At 42.6% G+C, this 11,402-nt stretch overlaps 1 pseudogene; it reads right to left on the reverse strand.

The window, feature by feature from the left end:
• Positions 1-5,375: 5,375 nt before the first annotated feature.
• On the reverse strand, positions 5,376-8,513 carry LOC131760818 (elongation factor 2-like; annotated as a pseudogene).
• Between the last annotated feature and the right edge of the window lie 2,889 nt (positions 8,514-11,402).

The raw sequence follows: 11,402 nt of genomic DNA on the forward strand, positions 1-11,402 counted from the left end.
TGCAGCCTGTCTTTTATGCCACAGCCATCAGGCAAAACTCAATCTTGAAATTTGCAATGTGGCTTTCCTTCTGTACCCAGATTGTTAAGTGACAGGTTAGAGAAAATCACATCTCCAGGTGGGTTGGCTCCACTACAAAGCCAGGGTTAGCATAGCGGCTCAACTTATTTTCTTGTCCCCATCATCTTCTTTCCCTTTCCCCTCAGCAACTACTGTGACCCCCACTCTCCTCAGGTCCCTCATTCTCAGCAGAGAAGCTGTCTCCTTCATACACTACAATAGTGAGGTCTTTGGTGATGAACTATTCAACATTCTGGGTCCCCCTCTATAAACACAGCCACATCCATATGCACCTTTACCTCCTCCTGCCAATCTAAAAGGATAGAGTGCTTTCCTCCAAACCAAAGCCATTCCTTCTGCTTGTTCTTGTGACCCCAGCCTTCTCATTTCCTCTGGGACCCTAATTCTTTCTTATAATTTCAACCGACTGTTAAAGTTTCTCTGATCCTAAAATCAGTCAGTTCTTTGATTCATCCCCCTCTAACCACCGTGCTGTCTTCCCCTTAACAGTGTCTTACCTCTCATTCACTCCTCAACTCACAAAAATCTGGCTTCTAATTCTATTGTACAATGAACTGCTTGTCAAGATCACTAAAGACCTCCATACTTGTAATCAATGGGTCTTTTTAGCCCTATGTTACTTGTCTTCTGTGCTAAATTTAACATTGTTGGAACATTCTCTCTTGAAATTTTCTCCTTCCTTGTCTTCCATGACAATAGTTCTTTCTATTTTTCCACCTATATTTCTGCCTTTTTCCTCCTTTTCAGTTTTCCTTTCCCAGTCTGTACATTTGGTGTTACCTGGGGTTCCATCCTTGGTCTACTACTCTTCCATGGGTCATGATTTTACCCCCATATGTTATTTCCTTAGAGAGAACTTCCATAACCCCAGCTGCAAATCAGGTCCTTCTCTTAACTATCTTGTAGTAACTTCACCTTTCCATTATTGCACTAAGCAAAAGCACAATTTTCAATGATATGTTTATGTGACTTTTTTGATTACTGTCTGTCTCCCCCACTAAATGGTTAACTCTTTGAGGACAAGAACCAAGAATTATTTTGTGCATCTGTTGTATACCCAGAGTTAAGTGCAGTGCCTGGACCATAAGGTATGTGACTCCTAGATCCAACCAGGCAAGTATATTCTATGATTTCCAAGTTCGAAGCTCCAGCCCTGACTTCTCTCCTGAGTCCCAGATTTACATGGCCAACTGCTTACAAGACACCTCTATTTGTATACCTCACAGTCATTCTAGACTTTTCTAAAACTAAACTTATCTTCCTCCTCCTGATGCACTTGTTGTCTTCTATTATTTATCTTCAACCACCCAGACATCCAAACCAAAACCCTAGGAGCTATCTTACGTTCTCATTCACCCCCACATCTAATCAATTACTTAATCTTACCTATTTTAGTCTAAATCTCTCTCAAAGTCATCCTTCCTCTCTATCTCTGTATCACTGCCCACATGCCGGCCCCACCATCTCTCATTGAGACTATTCCTCTGTCACCTGCCTGGACTCTCTGCCTTTGCACATATGTGTGTCTAAGACTGGAGTGATCTAACTGAAATGCAAATCTGACCATATCACTCTCCTTTGGAAAGCCTTTTCATGGCTCCTCATTGCCTGAAGGAAAAAAAAAAACCAAACCTCCAAATACCTCCAAATTCCACAAAACCATGTAAGGTCTTCTGCTATCTGGGCACAACTAGTTTTCCCAGTTGCTTCGACTGTCTCTCATTATCTGGCACTTACTACAGTGATAATACCAAATGTTCACAGGCTCATCCATACATCCCCATGCCTTTATTTCTGCAGGTCCAGTGACCAATGATGCTCTTCTCTCCATAAAAGTACATCGCACCAAAAGTCATCATCACCAGCATTATCCTACTCATTTATGTGTCTGCCACCCTCCCTATCTCCACCCTAGACTGAGTACCTTGACAGTTTAGCCATGTGTAGTTCATTTTCATTGCCCCGTATCTTACTAGCACCTGCCTGACACATAATAGTTGCTCAATAAATCTTTGACAGCCTGACCTGAATATACTTGGAACATAAATGCGCTGGGAGCTGGCAGTATGACAGTTTGGTTTTGAAACTGTTTTCCTGAGGTTCTGAATTATTGACCAAAGAAATTTCTTCCTTGTCCAAAAGAAAACAAAGACTTGCATGGTGTCAGATATTTCCTAATGCTGCCAGTTCTGGTACATATTAGCCAGTTATAAATGGCCAAGTTAGACAATAAACAATAACTAGTCTACTGGGTCATAATGTCACCTTGAAGTGCTTTTTTACCCCCCTGATCACCCCTGCTCTCCTCACAATGAAAACAAATCAAGTTCTATTCTACATTCTTTCCTTTCCAAATCTAACAGGATAAATATGTGCCCATAGTAACCAGCAAAATAATGGGAAAGAAAGAAAAATTTACTTTTAAAATTTGACCCTATAAATACTGTAACATTAAACAATTTTTTACACACACCATTATTTTATTTCTGTCAAATCCCCCAAAGTGGGATTGCTGGATTAAAGGAAACTCCTTCACTTTAAAAAACAAATTAAGCTCCACTGTTTAGGGAATAAAACAAGCAGTGATTCAGGAAGAACAGTGACCTAAAGAAGCAGTCTGGATTTTTTCCAGTTACTTCACTCTGGCAAGTGACATCTCTGTGTAGTCTTGTGTTTCCACTTGTTACTATAAGCATCAGTAGTCCTGACTCAGAGAATGGGGCTGCTTTGAGGTGCTCCCACCAATGACAGCAGAAATAAATGATTAATTCATCTAGAAACAAAAGGGTATAAACTGTGTGTCCTTCCTGCCTTAGCTTCAACACTTTGAAAAGAATGTTGCATCTGGGGGGGGGGGTGATCTAGGTAGTAAAAGAAAACATTAAAATCCTGGATTGGATAAAAAAAGAAAAAGCTGCAACTGTGTCTCCGCGTTAGAATCTAAGGTTCAGGGCTGCACTGAGAGGTAATTGGCTTCAATCCCCTTTCCCAGGATGAACCACAAACCCCAGCTAAGCCAGGCGGAGGCAGGTTCTACCTAGAGATCCTAAGGCTATGCACCTTTTGTAAGAATAATGATAGCCTCCAGGTATTGCATGTGTGTTTCCTGGTGCTAGGTGCTTTACTGAATCTCTTTTGACAATGCAAGCCTCTTTCTGTTTTTTCTGTCCTCAATGGAGATAGAGAAATGTGATTATTTTTCAAATTTCAAATAAACATTTACATATCAGCTGGAAAAATTGTGAACAGCCCCATCCTACCCTACTCAACAAACACACACACACCCCTCCTAGACTTTTATCAGTAAGAAACCTGACAATGAGGAAGAAACTATTTGAGTACAGTTCCATTGTCTCAGGTGACCCAAGTAGAGTGATTTTTCAGTTAATGTAGAAAGCCTTAATGAAAACCAGGCCTGGAGAGAGGTCTAGTGTAACTAAGTCAAAAGGAGCAGGGTTAAAGCTATAATAACAAGAGAACATGCTCTCTATATAGACTAGACAAGGTAATCTTTGGAAGTAACTACTTCTTTCACAGACGAAGTTTGTTTGCCTTTAAGGAACGTCAGAAGGCAATCTGGAGGCAGGCCCTTTGGAGGTGAAGCACCCTCAGCGCAAGTCCTTTCACAGGAGAATGTACCCTATAGAACAATTTTACAGAAGGGGGATCAGAAAATGCCTCCACTGGCATCCAACTGAAACCAGAGGTTGCAGAATATTCCAGAGTCAACAACTGGCCTGCACCAGGACTCTACATCCTGGCAGGAATCATAGGGAGTGACAGAAAGGGGAAGGGGAGATAGGGAAGAGTGGGGTCCAAATAGAAGAGGGGAAGACTCGAAGATAAGGAGACAGAGGAAGGTTAGGAAGGTAAGACACCTTCGTGGAGATTTTTTCTAGAAGCCCCCAAACATGGATGACTTATTCCCCTTCTGAGAAATAAATAGAATGTTAGCTTTTTTCTTTTTCTTTCTTTTTTAAAGCTACAATTTCTGTTTCTGCCCTTAACCCTCTGCTTCTTTGGGTCATACATGAATCTTTCAGGAAAAAAGTGATTGAAATCTTCTCCCAGTGGAATCTAGGGAAGGTGAGAAAGTATCAGGAGAGGTAGGCATGCTACATCTGATGACACCTGTTCTGAACCATGATGGCCTGCTGGGTGGGGAAGAGCCACAACAAGATGAGGGTTCTACAGCTTGAGAGAGAGTAAGGTGATTCCCTGTGTCCTCTGGCTGCTGCCCCACCTTCTCAAGAGGGTCACAGGCTACTAGCAGTTTCAGACTTTACCTAATATACACAAACACTGTCTGGGGTTTGTACGTCCACAAAATTTACTTATGCTGTTTACTTATGCATATTATGAAGTGTTGCACTCAATGTATAGTATGAGTTATTGCATACTTCAGCCTCATCTGCTGCTTTTTTCCTGCAAATTTTATTCTCCCCAATTTGGAATGCCGCACAGTTCTTCAAACCCACCATGATCTCTTAGGCATCTATACATGCATATGATCTCCTCTTCCTGAAATGTCTCTTTTTCTCTTTGCTGGAAAATGTATTTATCCAGGTTTTTGCTCATTGCAGCACATAGTATGTATTCAGGAAATGTTTATGGAATGAACGAATGAATGACTCCTTCATCCCAAAAGAGTTAATCACTCCCTTCTCTGTGCTATCTTAGAACCTTCTGTACATGTCAGTAGTTTCACTTATCATGCCATGTTGCCTATTTACTTATTTCTCAACCACAGACAGATGTTTTTTTGTCACCACCATATCGAATTTTATTCCAACGACACTAATATAGCTGAAGATGCTCATGGTGACATGGCACAAGATTTCCTGCCTTCTAGTTTCTGTCCAAAGAGAATGTCTACCCACTTGTTCCTTCCCCCCTTTCTGGGAGAAAATCCACAATAGGCCACTTACCCAAATAAACCTCTTCATGTGTTTATTTTAAATGTTTTAGGGGGACATTTGAGTTTCCCTCTGAAGAAATGAAAAAAAAGTGTTGGGTGTCCCCTCCCCTCCCCCACCTCCTCCGGCCAAATAAGTACCTGCTGGGAAGGCATTCCTGTTGCTCCGAAACCTTTAAATAGATATGAAAAGAAACGTCATCAAACGTCCACGATGAACGATGGCACCAACTAAGACCCGGAAGGCTGGCAGGCGAAGCATCTCTGGTCTGGACAGTCTCGCGAGGCGTCGTGAGGAGAACGAGAGGCTAGAGGTTGTGTGGGTTGCAGGCTGGAGGCGGGCGCTGCCCAGGGAGACGTGACCCGGCAGAGGCGCAGTTCAATATGCCGCTTCCAATCTGTCCTGGAAGTTGTCTGGGGCTGGGATGCCTTCCTTCAGGCCTGTATGCTTCCACGTGTCCCCCACAGCCTGGCTGGGGCGGCTGGTGTGGTCGAAGGGGTCTGCGAGCAGGGTCTGGAGGTGACAGGAAGGGGAAGGCCTGGCCGCTCGTGTGAGCCCTCAAGTCGGCCGTGAAGCCAAAGGGCCTTCACGACAAGCATGGGGGTGCCGGCCACCTGGGACTCCTCTAAGACGTGGCCCCGCTTCCTGTGCAGGACCCCCTCGATGCCACCAAGCCCTGTTGCGGACATCGGATCTTCACAGGTGGAGGGGCTCCACGGGCCGAGGCAGAAGGTCAGCGCGGGGTAGAGGCAGCGCCGGGCGCGGGGAAGCTCTGAATGGATCCATGCGCAGTGTCAAGTAGCGAATGTCGAAGCTCCCCCTGTAGGCCAGCCGCCACGCTGTCACCATCTCGTTGAGGTACTGTACGCCCTTGGTGATGTCGGGGAGGTGATGGGGCGGGTGCTTGAGGGCCAAAGCACAGCAGGCTTCGGACCTCGGCCACGTCTCACTCATACTTCATGGCCAGTTTGAGGCCTGTTACTTGAGCTTCTGGCGGGCGGACGCCAAGGAGTCGAGGAAGGGCCGTGCTTTCGTGTACAGCCGATTGTGCTCATTGGGAGCCTCGGACAGGCACCGCAAGTTAGACTCCTCGCTGACGGTCTCGTGATACTGCACGACTGGCTAGGATTTCTTGGTGGGAATGCAGGTGTGGTTCTTCTCCTGGCTCTTCAGGCAGACCCACAGGTGCCGCTCACCACCCCGCTGATAATGTGCTCCCCTGATTCCTCAGTGGTGCGTTGTACCACGCGGACCGACTTGGCTGGCCTCTTCAGCCCCTCCACTGGCTTGGGCAGGCCAGCCAGTTGTTGGCCTCCGTGGTGACCCGAACAGTCGGGCTCATGCTGACCTTCATCACCCGCATGTTGTGAGCGTGCTCAAAGATGGTGATGGTGCCTGTCTACACCAGAACTGGCCCATGCCCAACAGGCCAACAGTGTTCCCCCAAGGCATGTCCTCGATGGACTTTACATAATGCTAGACAGATTCTTGGTGTCCAACACTTGATGGCACTTCTGGTGTCTCAGCTGGTACCCAACCTTGCTCAAAAAATACACAGCCTGTATCATAGTCAGCTGCAGTTATCCCAGTGGTGAGGACGCTCAATGGTCTAAGGAGGAAAAGTTAAAGAAATCCTGGGTTTGAAAAAAACCTGAGTAGGACATGGGGATTGAATGACACTTGCAAAGGGCTGTCACATCACAGGGAGGAGGGATAATGTCTTTGTGGCCTTGTGGTCTAGACCTAGACTGGTGGTTGGTGGCTAAAAGGAAATAATTTTCAGTTCAGAATAAAAATGAATTTTCTAATTGTTAGAGTAGTCCAAAGGTGAAATATTTAGAGAGTTTACTGTCTTTAAATGTAGATAAATAAAGTGATCCTTGTAGACAGTGTTGAGGGTATGACTCATATCAGATGAGGATTCAATTTAAGGACTTTCTGGCTTTTCCCAATATGGCATCCTTTGGTTCACTGAACTTGAGTTGTTTTAGTAAAAGCACTAGTCATTTACTCATTGTAGCACAGTGAGGGAATCCTTTATTTTGTGTAATGGAAAGAGCATGGTTTGTAGAAATAGACCTGGGTTTGAATCCCTCACCTGTCATTTTTCTGGTATACCTTTTGAGAGAACTCAATTAAGTCTCCAAGCCTCAATTTCATCGTTTTAAAAGTGAGGGTGCTACAATATTTACCATCTAAGATTGTTGTGAATATGAAGCACGTGACAGAGTACCTGACAGACAGTATGCTCTAGGAATATTTGTCATTAATATTAATGGTATTGTTGTGATTACTCTTATTAGACATCTTGAAATTTTGATTGATTAATTCGATTTCTAAGACTCTATCTCAAAAAATATTCATGGCCACACACAAAGATTTAGTCAGAAAAAATGTTTATTACAGCCCAATAATACATATTTATATAAGTAATTTATTATTATAGTGGAATAACACTCTAATACTGTTTGGTGACCAATTTTTTTTCTGAGTGTGGTGATTATGGGGAGAGTTTCTTTTTAGTATCTCTCTTTTCCCCCCTTAATTTTCTACTGTGTATGTATGTTTTTATAATAAAGAGATTAATCATAATAAAGCATTAAGGAAGGAGTCAATTCCTCATGCCTAGGGGTCGTTGGTCCCTGAGTGGGGAACCAGGAAAGATACCAGCATCAGATGGGAAAAGAGGTGGATAATCTTAAGGTTTCTCTGTATCCTGAAGTATTTTATGCAGTCAATGAGTGGTACAGATGCTAAGTGCTATAGGAGATTAAAAGCTTGTGGGGCTCTCTGGACGGGCTTGGACTTTTGGAAATCCCTGAAATTTTTATTTGCAGAGGGAAGCTGAGGAGCAACTGAGTATGGGAAATGCAAGAGGTTGCAGAAACAGTCCTGTTGTCAAACTGCAACAGATGGTACTCTAGCTGCTATTAGTTCACCGGGACAATAAACTGTCACTGATGTGTGTCAGGAGATTTTCCTTTATTTAGAAATTTGAAACACACTTTAAAATCTCTCATTCTCTGGTCATTTTACAAGCATTTTCTAAGAGGCTGAACCATCTGCCCTTGGTTTCTGGCCCTCTGCAGGGCAACATAATGAAATTGGAGCAGCTGAATTTGAAAGGTGACTTGAAATTGTGACAGTGACGGTTATAACCCAGCACTGTGCAACAACATCTCATCTGAGGCTCATGTTCCCAATTTGGATATCAAGGAATAGAAAGTCTTTTATCTGATATGCTTTAGATAGCAGGGTTGTGTCAGGGGGTGGGGGCAGGACATAGAAGTCTGTAGATATTAACCAGCTGATGTTAGAAATTTCTCAAAACGAAAGGCAGTTCATTACCTAGCTTTTGGATGTATAGGAAGCTGGTAGATGGAGAGTTAGGTCCTGAAGTAAAGCAATGAGTGGCATCTTGCTGTCCAGGGAAGAAAGAAGAGAGTGGCTGTTTTTTTGTTTTGTTTTGTTTTGTAGCTTAGATTGACAACTTAGAAAATTAACTTTTACCTTCATGTGGAGTCTCCAGAAAGTTCCTTTCCAGTGAGGGTGAGTCCTAACTAAATGAAGAGTATTGCCTAAAAAGCTGCTCCTGTCTTTTTTTTTTGGCATCGTTGCTGTTATTTCAAAAGAGGCCCCCATAACTGAAACCCAAAGTTCATCAAGGTCCAGCAACCTGGGTTCATTGCAAGTGTGGGTCCCACAAAGTATGTAGGAGGAAAACTTGTAAACACCATTGACGCAGTCTCTGAACAGAGTGCTGGGAAGTTAACCCCAAAAGGCTGCAGCTTCTTCAGTACTAAGTGGGGAACAGATGGGACTAGCTTGATGCCCTGTAAGTGAAATGACTGATGGGCAACCAAGGATGCAGAAATTCCTTCAGAGGATCATTGTAAAATGTAAGTAGAGTCTGGCTGTTCACTGGGAAAATGGGGGTAGTTCAGTGGATATTTAGGGGAGTAAGTCTTGAAGGAAAGGAATCTAGGGGTATTTAGCGATTCAGGGTCTCTCTAGGACCACCCAGCTAACACAGGATAAGGAGGGGGCCCGTTTCTACAACTGGAGAGCCATTTACAATTCAGTACTTCCCTCTTCATTGAAATTTAAGCCTCTGAATACAACAATTTTGTGGTCAGTCAATATGAAGAAAGGACAGATTATCCAGGATATTTACTTTTGGAGAGATAGATGCTCAAATGGAGAAGATCAAGGCATGGTGTTACCTAAGAAAGTTTATAAGGGACCTTTGAAGGCCCCTTTTGGATCCATAAATCTAGAATTCAGTTCCTTTCAACCATCTTAATGGATTTTTAATGCAGTCGGAGAACTGGAATTCAGAAATGTTAAAATATAGCTGGGTCTCAGCTTGTGTGGAAACTGCTTTAGGAAAACATGCAGTACTCAACCTGTTAGTAATTAAAATTAATTACTGAATAGCTTCTGTCATAGGTGAGGGTTCTATATCACCTTAAAAATAACGTAATAAATAGCTCATGGTAAACCTAGATTGGTTTGCTCATTCAGGAGTCAGGAATAATTTAAGTCAATAATGTGGGAATAGTAGACTTAAAAGGAAAATTAAATTTTCAAATAACAACTCCAAATGTTATTAAACAAAAGGTGAATAAAAATGCAGTCTGTTTGGAGTTTAGTTTTTCTTGCAAGCTCATTAAGCTTATTTCTTAAGCTTGTTCTTCAGAATGCTAATGCCAAGAACCTAATGCAGTGAAATCTCAAGCCTCAGGCCAAGGAGAGGCTTACTTCCTCTATTTTTAGTTCTTGCTTCCTCACTTGAAGCCTGGCAGCCTCAGGACATGCCATCATTTACTTTCAGAGAACTCAGGTTATTTGTACTGTTTAGGTTTTGCTGTCTATTTTCTTGGCTAGGTTTCTGCATTTCTCTCTTAGGAAAGAAAACTGATAGATGGATGAAAGTATGGAATCAGTGAGTCCAGGGAAGGTCAAAGTTTACTATTTGAGATGCTTTTCATTGGGCCAGAAATATTAATTGGGCAGTAGTGACACCACCTGGTCTCCTTGGGAATCTTCACTTAGTCAGTTCATTGAAAAATGGACAAATTTTATTGCCTCTGCATAAACTGTGTTAGGCACAGGAAAAGCTACATAAGAAATGAGAGGGCCCTGACCTTGAGGGGTTTATTATCTGAGGAATATTTTATATGCCTTTTCTACCCCATCTCGCCCACCCCTTACAGACATTCTGATTCAGGCAGTTAGGAGTGGGAGTGGGGTCCTGGCATCTGGATATATTTTTCTGAGGATTCTGATGATCACTGTGGCTTAGGAAGTGATTCAGGGGAAGACTCTGACTGATTATTTACCTGGAGAAATACTCCAGAAATGAGAGAACCAAAGAACCAAAAGAATTCAGAGTAAGTAGATCAAGGCTAGCTGGGGTAATCAGAGAAGCTTCAAGGAAGAGGAAATTCTTGTACATCTGTGTGAAAAAGCAGAGAGGATTAAAAACAAAAACAATATAATAAGGTAGTATGAGCTAGGAGATATTCTGGGGTGAGAGGCAGGTATTTTATCCCCTACATATGCTATTAAATAATAACCTAATTCTCCAATTTAGTTTCAGTTTCTATTCTGGACTCTTATGGAACACATGAAATGTTCTCTAACCTCTGCTTTTAATATCTAATGTAATCACGTTTCCCCTGATTTTACCAAATGTGTCAGTCAGAGTATTGTCGAAAAAACAGAAACCACTTCTGTTTCAAATAGAAGTTTCAAACAGAGGGAATTTAATACAAATCTTGGTCTTATGGGTGTTGGAAGGGATTTAAGAAAAAAGGAAAAAGCAAGGGAGCTTGAGAAGCAAAAAATATAAAGAGTGATACCCAGAGATTAGTATTTGTAGGAAGCAGCTATAAACTCTAGGACTGGATCCCAATATCAGGCTTTTAGGGGTTCCACCTAGCCAATGCTAGGGCTGTGGAGGATGGTCTCCCTGGCCACAGCTGAGACCACCAAAGAATAGCAGTTACAGCAGAAGCTTGGATCACTGACGGGATGCAACTACTTACAGAAACACCAGCAGAAGCAAAAGAGAATGAGAAAGAAATAATGGTTCTTTCTTTTGCCAGCTAATGAATGAGTCTGGGAAATGTAGTTTGTAGATACCAAGCCCCAGCAATATAGAATAGCTGGAAGAAGGTGGATGTGGAGCTGAGGGGAAACGGGTAGATAACTGGTACATCAGGTAAAATGGATCAAGATGTACTTTCTTCAGGAAGACAAATAAACATGTCCCAGTCAGAGGTTCATGCATGACTGCCAACAGGAATTAGTACTAAAATATGCCAAATCTTGTAACAACCACTTAGCAGCTCAGTCCAAGAAAAGTAGAAAATGAAGCTTATGAAGTTTGGTGAATACTAT

The sequence above is a fragment of the Kogia breviceps genome, chromosome 8, assembly GCF_026419965.1.
Source record: "Kogia breviceps isolate mKogBre1 chromosome 8, mKogBre1 haplotype 1, whole genome shotgun sequence".
In the NCBI taxonomy this organism is placed as follows: Eukaryota; Metazoa; Chordata; class Mammalia; order Artiodactyla; family Physeteridae; genus Kogia; species Kogia breviceps.